General features: G+C 34.4%; 1 long non-coding RNA gene across 1 annotated transcript; it reads left to right on the top strand.

Annotated features, from left to right (window-relative positions):
- Positions 1–7,542: 7,542 nt before the first annotated feature.
- Positions 7,543–8,902, top strand: LOC108733633. The gene is made up of 2 exons (XR_001937250.2): positions 7,543–8,214; positions 8,348–8,902. It is a non-coding gene; the product is annotated as an uncharacterized LOC108733633 (long non-coding RNA).
- Positions 8,903–12,566: the final 3,664 nt, after the last annotated feature.

The following is a 12,566-nucleotide window of genomic DNA, read 5'->3' as shown; positions in this document are numbered from 1 at the left end:
AAATGCGAGATGTCCGAATTCGAATTCGCTTTTATATTGTTTATAGGAGCAGGGACGTAGCCAGATTTTATTTTTGCATGGACGAAAAGTGGATCACACAGTTGTACATTTTAATTTAAATACAACCCATTAAAGCTTCAGTTTCTTGTTATTATTAAGCAGGAAAAGTAATCATGCCTGCTGCCGCAAATTTATTTCAACCCTTAAGAATTATACAACTTTCCACCACCCCTCTGCCTGGAAGTGAAGTTTTCTTGGATAGGTAAGTAATTTAGCATGTTCATCAAGAGAAAAGAAAACATTTTTTCACTTAAAATCAGTCATAAATGTTCATTATTAATTTTGTAATTCCACTGACGTTTCGCTTTCCGATCTAAATATTTTCATGGTAGATTATTTAGTTAATGAGTTATTATATTAGGAGTCATTTGAATTTTCCTTTTTCTTATACAATCACCTATGAACTTATTTGCTACGCTATATCAAGAACTTATACTACACAAAATCACAAACGTTGCACAATTTTGAATTAAGTAAAGTGTTAATGGTTGATGTGGATTCAGCGTTAAATTTTGTTTTAATATTCAGGGTGGGTCAACACAAGGGCCAGAATTTTCAATGTAACGACCTTAGTCCACCCTAGTCCCCCCATAGCTACGTCCCTATGTGAATCTATGCGTATGAAGGGGTCTATAATTTTTGATGTTTGCAAAAATTTGTATAGCTAACTGTATGAGACACGAAAAATAAATAAATAAATAAATGGCACATCCTTGATCCTTTTTGGAAAAAAATTATTGTTTTATTTAGAAACTTTATGTCGTCTTTTACTTTAGAGTTACAAACAAAAGCTTTTTGGATCGCATCAGCGCGTCGCAGACAGCTCCGACAGAACACAGACCAACTTTTACCTGCTGTCTTAACAGTGCGTTTTAGGAAATGCCACAAATGGCGCGGTAAACCCGACGTGCGACGCGCTGATGAGATCCAAAAAGTTCGAAATCGCGATTCGCATCTGACAGTTTCGACAGACAGACCACTTTGAATTATTTTATTTTATTATATTATGGTTGTTTATAAAATTAGAAAAAATTGACTTTCCCGTTCTTTAGGCACTTTTTTATATTGAATACAGTGGCGTCGGAAAAATTAAAACAAAATGTGTACTTTCGAGTTTTAACATACTCTTCCTCTATGTATAAGCCATTAATAACAGAAATGTTATTTTCGTGGTTTGCCTTTTGCATTTTTTATGTTGGTTGGTTTGTGGGGGTGTTACCTATCTATTGAATGATCACGCGTTCGCCATTTTTTAATCTGCGTGATACTGATTTCCATTTTCATAATTAACATTTTGTTTTAAGCCTACATGAATTATTTTACGAAAACTGCGAAAAATATGCAAATCGAAAGCTCTATACAAACTAATAGCAATTCTAGCATATTGCTTCGAAACATATATTTCCATATCCACAAAGAAAACAATAAATAAAACGGAAACGTTATCAATCATGAGTTTTTTAATCAGACAAATAATTGTTAATAATAATTAACACAACTTCAATTAAAGTAAATATTCAAACTGATAACCGTTAATCTCTGTTAATCTTAATAACTAATAAATAAAAAATGAGTTATGTAACAGTTTTAATTGATGCTACGATATTATTTATTATTATTAAAAGGACACTACCGTGATTATAGTATACTGCAAAATCAAATGTACCCATCGGAATTTTTGAAAGCCCCCAGTAGCCATTAACCCTTCCACATCGCAGTCTTCTCATTGGACAATTACCCTGCCTTGTTTTTGAGATGATAATCTTATATGTGCTTTATACAGTAATGAAATTGTTTGTTTTTTCCTAATTTCCTAGTTCTAATATGTTTTAGAAAATACTACAAATGGCGCAGTAAACGCTATCTGTAGCACGATGCTACATTTTAGGATTACGTATGCTACAGATGGCGTTTACTGCGCCATTTGTAGTATTTTCTAAAACGCACTGTTAAGACAGCAGGTAAAAGTTGGTCTGTATTCTATTGAAATGTCTGCGACGCGCTGATGAGATCCGAAAGGATCGAAATCGCGATCCGCGTCTGGCAGTTTCGACAGAATACAGACCACTTCGAATTATTCTATTCTAATATGTTTGTTGAAATGTAATTGCTTTTGTACTATTTAATAATAAGACCTATTTCATACAAATCTATTAAATTCGTTTTGTCATTTTTAAACATTTTATACCTGTGACCTTGCAGATAAGAAAGCTGCTGATTGTAGATAAGTACTTAATGAATACTTCAAGTACTTTTTTCCGCCTTTTCGCAATAGCAAAAAAAAATAAATAAAAAGTTGTATTTGCGTCAAAAGTAACATTTACCATTTAATTCAGAATCTCAACATATGTTTCAGAAATTGCCCATTATTACCACAATAATTTTTCGGTGAGAAAATATTTTATATTCAGTTCCTTTCTGTGCTTTTGTTTTTTTTATGAACTTTGACTTTAAATTTTCTATTATTATAGACTAGCACTTACAATATCAGTACATCCATATTCATAAAAAATTGAATAATTTTAGTTTTATTGGTGTTTTACGATTGATGAATTCGGTTAATAACCAAAAAGAAAGAATAATACTTTCTTTAAAAACTAGCTAATAATACTAGGGACAAGTAATTCCTCGGACATGCTGGTGCAAAATTAGAAGATATGGTTGAAGGCCTTCTTTGGTCTACCTCATTTAGGGACCGTGAGAATTCATGAGAGGAGATTGGAGAGAGTCAGATAATATCGGCAAAATGAAGACAGAAGAGATCTGACCTCAACAGTCTAAATAACCACGAAAATATCCACCAGAGTAAGTGGATCGGGATTTTAGTGGTATTTTCCGGAATGCAAAGCTATGCTGTGGATTAAAAGGCTAAAAAATCATCGGTCACTACTTTTGGTGAACAAGCAGTCTCTTCGATCAACGCTAATACAAAGGATGTGAAATATTACCTGTGGAATATTCCTATCCCAGCATTTGCGTTAATGACTTCAGTAAGTTTGGATCACAACACGAGTAGAGAGAACCGAACCAATGCTAAGCAATATTAGACCATGTCAAATTTAAGAAGAAATGGGCGGCATGGTTTATTGGTGGTCCAACCAATTAACTATGCACAACACAATTTTTCTTGTCTATTGCTGATTTCATGTATCTACAGTGGAATTCGTTTATTATGACTAACCGCTTAATATGAAGTAATTGCAGTATTAAGTTTGGTTTTCATATTAAATTCTCTATAGAAAAGTTTGGATATAACGACTCCGTTTATTATGACTGGTTCTTAAGAAATCATATCCGGCTATGGTGACCCAAATGATTGATAATAACATTTTCGGTCATTTTTCTAGCCCTTCTTATGTATATTGATATTACAATTCATCGTTCTTTTTGTTTTCATCAAAATGGAATAATAAATAAAATTATTTTCTAAGAGAATGCTTTTTATGACGCCCGCTTAGTCATTTCCCTTCGTTGTCATTATAAGCGGATTCGATTGTATTAGACAAAGTTTTGCCGAGTATACAGAATAGGCAACGTGTACGATGTAACATATATAGAAGGATATGTTTTTCCAAATAGCGAGATGCCATCATTTTTATTATCTACTTGTTGTTTATAATAAACGAATATTTACAAAGCGTAGTAACAATAAAGAGCTACACGAATTCGATTCTTCGGAAATTACGTCTTAACGATAACTTTTTAAAGCGTAAATAAAGATTAATAATGAAATACTACGTGACAGCTTTTCTTAGGTTGTGGTTTAATGGAACCCTAGATAATCCCAAAAGTTGACCATAACCTCTTCAATATTGTTTCAACTTGTCTATTCTCCAATGATAGTAAGGCTGCCTTTATTTTTATTATGTAAAGAAATGTTAATTTGTCCCATATTGACAATTGACTTGTTTGTACATATACAGCTGAACTATAGGGTTGTTCGGAAAGTCATTTCGTTTTTTCCCGACAGAGGATTTAATTGTATTCTTTTGCACCCAACTTCACATTTAAGTCGTATAATTTTTATATGCTTTAAGAGCTCATATAGCAAAGCTTGTGTGTGAAAAATTAATTCTACGCAGTAGTTTTTGGTTGGTGGCCTTTTAAATATGGAGAGCGATAAGCAGCATTTTCGACATATCTTACTGTTTTACTACAGAAAGGGTAAAAATGCTGTTCAAGCCAGAAAGAAATTGACTGATGTGTATGGAGAAGTTGTGTTGACAGTACGCCAGTGCCAGAACTGGTTCGCTAAATTTCGATCCGGCAATTTTGATGTCGAAGATGCACCACGTTCGGGAAGGCCGGTTGAAGCTGATAAAGACGCGATAAAGGCATTAGTTGATGTGAACCGGCGAATAACAACACGTGAGATCGGATTGAGGTTAAATTTATCAAATTCAACAGTTTATGACCACTTGAAAGGCCTGGGAATATCCTCGAAGCTCGATGTATGGGTTCCCCATGTTCTCACATAGAGAAATCTGTGTTGCCGCATTGACGTCTGCGATTTGCTACTCAAACGTCACGAAAATGATCCGTTTTTGAAGCGCATCATCACTGGGGACGAAAGATGGGTTGTATACAACAACGTCAAACGCAAGAGGTCATGGAGCAAAAAAGATGAACCGGCTCAAACCATTTCCAAAGCCGATATTCACCAAAAAAAGGTGATGCTGTCTGTTTGGTGGGATTTTAAAGGAATCGTTTTTTTTGAGCTTTTACCGGATAACACAACGATGAATTAGGAAGTCTACTGTCATCAGCTGGACAAACTGAATGATGCACTTCAACAGAAAAGGTCAGAACTAATCAACAGGAAAGGTGTAGTGTTTCACCAAGACAACGCGAGACCTCACACAAGTATGGTCACTCGGCAAAAGCTTTTACAGCTTGAATGGGATACAATGCTACACCCACCATATTCTCCAGACCTGGCACCATCGGATTATTATTTGCTCCGGTCACTCTAAAATTTTTTAGACGGTAAAACCTTCACCTCAAATGAGGAGGTCAAAAACCTCCTCGATCAGTTTTTTGCCAGCAAAGACCAAAAATTTTATGAGCGTGGAATTATGCTACTACCAGAAAGATGGCAAAAGGTGTTGGACCAGAACGGTCAATATATAATTTAATAAAGTATTTGTTTTTTATACGAAAACTGTCTTTCATTTCCACAAAAAAAAACGAAATGACTTTCCGAACAACCCTATATAAAGAGAGATGGCTCTTGACTTTTTCACTTGCGGCGTAGATGATATACAAGAACAACATTCGGCTAGAAAAGAACGTAGCTCACGCTCGGGAGAAATGTCAAAATGCACAAGGGATTGGACATTGAGAATACACTATTTGCTTCAATTTCATGTGTTTTTAGTTATCTACTATATTTATTTTGAAAATTACAGCCGATTTACTTTATGTACGTCGAGTTTTTAGCTCAAAGAAGAGTTGAACTTAAATGATTTACCTTAACACAGAATAGCCATCGTCCAATACGCATCTGTTGGCATTACAATCTGAGGGTTTACGTCTCGTTGGTTCAGAAGTACTTTTATTTATCATAACGTCACATTTCAAAATAATACTAGTGATAATAGTTTAGCAAATTTCCGGGTAGGGTACCTACTTGGGTAATATTTTGATTGAAACGTTTGCTCGTTTTGAAAGAAAGGCATGCCGACAATAAAACAATAGATACTTAAAAAGCGACATTATTGCTTTACTGATAAACTAATTAAATACTTGAAATATTGCTCGAACTCTGCAGTTGTGATTTAAGGTCAATATGGTATCTAGAGATGGTTTTTTCTGGATTTTTATCAGATCAATCAATGTACACACACTATCTTTTGTTATAAACATACTAAAAATAAATTGAGATGCATATCTCTATTGTGTTTTAGAGTACTTGGTAGATAATAACATTAAAGGTATTCAAAACAGGAAACAGAAAATTGTCTCAGTAGCGCAGTACTTAATTTTATTTACGAACTTGATACAAATTTAACACGAGCATACCTAGAATTCTTTAAAAATGCAACTTATGATTTACTTTTAATGAAATTATCTATCATCTTAGTAAAGCATGGTAAGGAGTTCACATATCACTGAGACCAAGACTTTAATTCAGAAGAAAATATGGATTAATAGTAAAGGAAGCGAATTTACGAATTACTGAAAAACAAATCATAATAAAGTACTTATTCACAATTGTTTAAGTATTTCTGGTAGGTTGTTGAGTGAAATCAAACACTTTGACAGTTTTCCGGGAGTTTATTCTACGTCCTCTTATTTCAAGTAATAATTCAAAACTATATAAAAATATGTTGTAATGTTAAACTCACAATCAAACTGATACCTTTCTTAAAAACAAACTGTCAGGCACTCTTATCTAAGAATTTGTCCTTATAATTTCCTATAAAGTTATGCGATATGCCTGAATTATTCCTAGAAAATAATTTAATTACAAGTTTTGTTTAAACATTTTATAATGTGAATTTTAATCATTTCCCACACCCTATTTGTAATGATCTAGTAATCTAATCTAGATCTACCTTTACTCGACTTAACTCATGTTTCTGCTTCTAATAGGTCTCTAACTAGCCCTTCATACGAAAGGTGTCATACCAGCTTATCTCGCCTATTTCTTATTGACTTTTATCATCGCCTTCTGTTCTCCTACTCTTTCTAATATCTACTTTTTTCTAACCTTCTCTATCATCCCCATCATTCGTCTGTAACACCATATTTCGAACGCTCCTAAACTTTTCCGATGAGCACACCGTTCACCCGTCCAAAACCGTGCTCCAAACGTATCTTTAATAATCCTTTTTGGAATTTCATTGTTTTATTGCACCTAAAATTGTAGACTATAAAATTAAATTTGCCATAACTAAACACATAACCAGTAAACATTATAAATAAACGTTTACATTTTTCAGCAACTGTAGATGTCTTTTTTTTTTGTTTTCGTGGAAGAGGGGAAATCTTCAAAAGACACCCAGCCGTCCGCACGACTAGGTAGTGTCGGATTCCCGAGGAAGGTGTCCTCGGACCTACCGACTAAAACCCCTCTACCTCAGGCCGTTATAGGATCAATTAAAGTTCTCTTCAGCCACAACTATAGATTGGTATTGTACCTATATCACTTTTTACAAAACAAAAAGGGAAAATACTGAGATTACTTTATTTTCCTCGTATCAAATGTTTAAAACCATACTTTTCATTATCTAAAGATGTTCAACTTTTTCTCATGTTCAACGTAGGCGTAGATGTTTTCTTACAATTTACTTTTCAACTTTTGGTCAATTTCAGAAATTATTCATTTTATGTAAATTTTTATGATGCAAAGTTGGAAAGAACCAATAATAAAGGCCCCTTTTTAGTCATGCAACCTGTTTTCATGACAATACATATAAAATTGCTGATCTGGCACAGTTCTCATGGAAAACGGTCCCGATAAGATTATAAGCCCTAGAAATATGTTTCGTTAAGTAGGTATGCATTTATTGTTTATTTTAAAAATCAATCTTTAATTAAATTAAATCTTTAATATGTGCTTGAGCTAACAACAGCCTTTGTTTCATTTATCGATTTCCTTTTCGTACATTTTGTTTTTAAATAAACATAGTATAAGATGTGACAATAACAGATGCAGTCATCGCGTATATGTGAAATCTGTGACTTTTATCCAAAGCATTCAAAAATCGGAAAAAGACAGTCCGTGAAATAGTACATGAAGCGCAAAGATCAATATTCACACTAAAGATCTAAAAGAAGCACATGCAGAATCCGATTTTAGTAAAAAAAATAAAATTGATCAATAATAACGAGGACACAACTGATCAACCCACCTTGGTACATCAACAAAGGGCCCAGGCAAACTTGGTCTCCATACGTAAGCAACAAGGATCCAACCAATGGTTTCGAGGTTCGTCATGTTTCGCAACCGCTGGTGTTCAGTGGGACACAACTACCTACCCAAAACCAAGGGGCAACCCTACAAACAAGTGAGGTCTCCTAAGAAAAACCAGGAAAGCAATCCTGCAAGCAAATGAGGTCTTATCAACACATTGAAATAACGATCACACGCAACAGTCACCGAATTTCAAAAAGTTACTCTACTTAATGGGCAGGGTCTCTCAACTTACAGTAAGTGAAAATTTTGTGTATTGATCAAGATAGAAGAAAACAAAAAGAAAATTGAATTTTGCAAACACATTTAAATTATTAATTAAAACGTCAAATTGCAATTAAATAAATGAAGATAACGATTCATTTTTAGACATGGTATCCCGAAGTATTTTTAGGTGTTATGAGAGAAGAGTTAGAAAGTGTTAATTTTTATTACAGCAAGTTTGTTAACACGACTAACGAAAAAACTGGAATGATGGAGTACACTTAGATAATAATATTGTTAAGACTTGGATATTTTTATTAGGTTATATTTATTTTAAAATTTCCTATTTCTATAATTTAATTTCATTCTAATTCTTTTTCGTAGAATGTAAGTTGTATTGTATTCATATTAAAACCTTCTATCGGTATAGATACCAAAATCACTATCATTCAGGTAAGTGGATTTTGCCAAAAGGTAGTTGTACATTTATCTGACCCTGTTGCTACAGACATTTGCACCCTCTATGCTAAAGTGAGCTATTCTCGCCCGCTTAAATATGCATATTTTAACCAAAAACATACATTCACATTCCAGCGGTTGAATCATTAACACATTATTTGTATTCAATCAACTTTATCATTTTTTGCATTTCAATTTAATAATCTTATACAATTTTGTATTTATTTAGTGTTAAGATTGTAAACAAAGTTTTCACTGTTGCGTTCGAATTTTTATTTATGAGCTACGAAAACAAAAAAGTGTTCGGTGCCATTTTGCTAACCGCAATTCACCAACAGCACCGATTAAGTCAAAACAAAGGTATATAATAGAAATAACAGATAGATATAAATATATACCTTTAAAGCATTATGTTTCATATGAACAAGGTGCATATATATTTAGCTATTCTGTACCTACATATGAATTTTACAAACTAAATATTTTTATTCTCCTAACTCCCGTTTCTGCCTCTGATATGTCCCTAACTAAGACCTTCATGCCTGAGAAGGTGTCCTACCAACCTATCTCGCCTATTTCTTATTGACTTCCATAGAGTCCTCTATTCTCCTATTCTTTCTAATACCTCTTCATTTCTAACCTCTATCCACCGTATCTACCGTACCTACCGCAAAGTAGGGAAGAAGCGAATATAAAGATAGGAGACGAAAAATTAGAAGAAGTGGCTGATTTTAGACATCTAGGAAGTCAGATAAGTCAGGACGAAAGGAATTGTAGGGATATAAAGCAAAGGATAGCGCAGGGTCGTGTCGCCTTCAATAAAAAGAAGTCACTTTTATGCTCGCAAACGGATAATTTAGAAATTCGAAATAGATTGTCAAAGGTGTTTGTTAGGAGCACGGCGTTGTACGGATGCGAAACATGGACAGCAGTGAGCGCGGCGGGAAATAATAAATTAGAAGCGTTCGAAATGTGGTGTTATAAGCGAATGATGACGATAACTTTGATAGAAAATGTTAGAAATGAAGAGGTATTAGAAAGAATAGGAGAACAGAGGACTCTATGGAAGTCAATTAAAAATAGGCGAGATGGGTTGGTAGGACATCTTCTCAGACATGAAGGTCTAGTCAGAGACACATTAGAAGCAGAAACAAAAGTTAGGAGCGGTAGAGGTAGACCTATATTATATTACTGTTCGCAAATAGTTAAGGATGTGAGTTGTTCTGGTTTTAGGGAAATGCGAAGTTCAGCTCAGGATAGGAAAGAGTGGAGGTACGTGTCCAATCAATCTTAAGACTGACGACCTTATGATGATTTTCCACAGTATCCTCATCATTCGCCTATAACACCACATTTCGAACGCTTCTAACCTTTTTTTCCCGCCGCGCTCACTGTCTATGTTTCGCACCCGTACAGCGCCGCGTTCCAAATATACACCTTTAACAACCTTTCTCGAATTTCTAAATTAACCATTCGCGAGCATAGAAGTGACTTGAATTTAACACGTTTTCTTAGTACTTTAAAGCTCTATTTGAATATTTTGTGGCCAATTTTTCTGTTTTTGTTTTTTCTTCTTTTAGTAGGCATTTCGGTGTATTTCTATCTAATTTTAAAATTCAACTTATGGATCTATCTTGAATGCGTTCAATTTCATTGCTTTCTTCCTAATCCTATGTACTATAATATGCGCTCTCCACCAATGTCTCGAATAAAAACATTATTTTTTTGCAACCCTCTTTGATATTTAAAGATTCATCACAACAGATACGGATGTACATGTTTTTTTTTTCTATTATTGTTTTACTTTCTGTGTATGTTTTAAGCAAATTTTAATTTTTGTTTTGTGCTTATAAAATTCATTTGACACTTTGGCTACTCTTCTAAATTGTATATATCAAGAATAACCCTTTAAGAAGGTTCAAAAATTGATTTTTCTTTTGAAATAAAACACTTGAAAAATAACTTTCACTAAATATATTTATATTGAATCTTGACTAATTCGTTTCAACCTACAAGGTCATCTTCGGAAGAAGGTATTATTAAGAGGTAAGAAAAATCAATATGATCAACTTTCATATAGTAAAGGCCAACTACAAAGAATTTTTCAAGGTTCAAAAAGTCTCATTTCTCTAGAAACGACTGATATGGGACCTTAATGTTATACAGACCATAGTCACAGACCTCACTATTAATTCCACTTTTCATATATTTATATTTTATGCTATCATTAAATTTAGTTACATATTCCGTTTCATAGATAAGGAGGCGTCGTTTCCAAATGTTGTCTGCACTTAAAATTTCCTTTGTTTCACCACTGTCAGTTGGAGTGTACCATCTTGGTACTCAAAAATGCCAGATTTTTGTTTTGATTAAAGTTCGAGTAGCAGCCGTTTCGCATTTTATCTTAAAGGCGGCATTTTTTCAATAAAAGTTGAAAGTTGATAGTCGAACCGGTAACGGTTCACTTTATGATAGTAACGAAGACCGTTATCAAATGTAATCTCAAAGGAGCACAAAAATGTACATGCGTCATAGAATACTTCGTAAGAATCGTAGTATTAAATATCATAAATGTTGTCAGCAAAATTATGTAGAATCGTACTAATTATTCAAGAGTTTCGTAAAATCTGGAGCTTTGAATAGTCGCAGGACTGATCAAATTTCTATAGGGTTGTTCGGAAAGTCATTTCGTTTTTTTTTTGTGGAAATGAAAGACAGTTTTCGTATAATTAACAAATACTTTATTAAATTATATATTGACCGTTCTGGTCCAACACCTTTTGCCATCTTTCTGGTAGTAGCATAATTCCACGCTCATAAAATTTTTGGTCTTTGCTGGCAAAAAACTGATCGAGGAGGTTTTTGACCTCCTCATTTGAGGTGAAGGTTTTACCGTCTAAAAAATTTTGGAGTGACCGGAACAAATAATAATCCGATGGTGCCAGGTCTGGAGAATATGGTGGGTGTAGCATTGTATCCCATTCAAGCTGTAAAAGCTTTTGGCGAGTGACCAAACTTGTGTGAGGTCTCGCGTTGTCTTGGTGAAACACTACACCTTTCCTGTTGATTAGTTCTGACCTTTTCTGTTGAAGTGCATCATTCAGTTTGTCCAGCTGATGACAGTAGACTTCCGAATTAATCGTTGTGTTATCCGGTAAAAGCTAAAAAAAAACGATTCCTTTAAAATCCCACCAAACAGACAGCATCACCTTTTTTTGGTGAATATCGGCTTTGGAAATGGTTTGAGCCGGTTCATCTTTTTTGCTCCATGACCTCTTGCGTTTGACGTTGTTGTATACAACCCATTTTTCGTCCCCAGTGATGATGCGCTTCAAAAACGGATCATTTTCGTGACGTTTGAGAAGCGAATCGCAGACGTCAATGCGGCGACACAGATTTCTCTCTGTGAGAACATGGGGAACCCATACATCGAGCTTCGAGGATAATCCCAGGCCTTTCAAGTGGTCATAAACTGTTGAATTTGATAAATTTAACCTCAATCCGATCTCACGTGTTGTTATTCGCCGGTTCACATCAACTAATGCCTTTATCGCGTCTTTATCAGCTTCAACCGGCCTTCCCGAACGTGGTGCATCTTCGACATCAAAATTGCCGGATCGAAATTTAGCGAACCAGTTCTGGCACTGGCGTACTGTCAACACACCTTCTCCATACACATCAGTCAATTTGTTTCTGGCTTGAACAGCATTTTTACCCTTTCTGTAGTAAAACAGTAAGATATGTCGAAAATATTGCTTTACGCTCTCCATATTTAAAAGGGCACCAACCAAAAACTACTGTGTATAATTAATTGGAATTTTTCACACACAAGCCTTGCTATATGAGCTCTCAAAGCATATAAAAATTATACGACTTAAATGTGAAGTTGAGTGTAAAAGAATACAATTAAATCCTCTGTCGGGAA

The sequence above is a fragment of the Agrilus planipennis genome, unplaced genomic scaffold (assembly GCF_000699045.2).
Source record: "Agrilus planipennis isolate EAB-ADULT unplaced genomic scaffold, Apla_2.0 scaffold67, whole genome shotgun sequence".
In the NCBI taxonomy this organism is placed as follows: domain Eukaryota; kingdom Metazoa; phylum Arthropoda; class Insecta; order Coleoptera; family Buprestidae; genus Agrilus; species Agrilus planipennis.
This window is presented reverse-complemented; position numbering and strand designations above follow the sequence as displayed.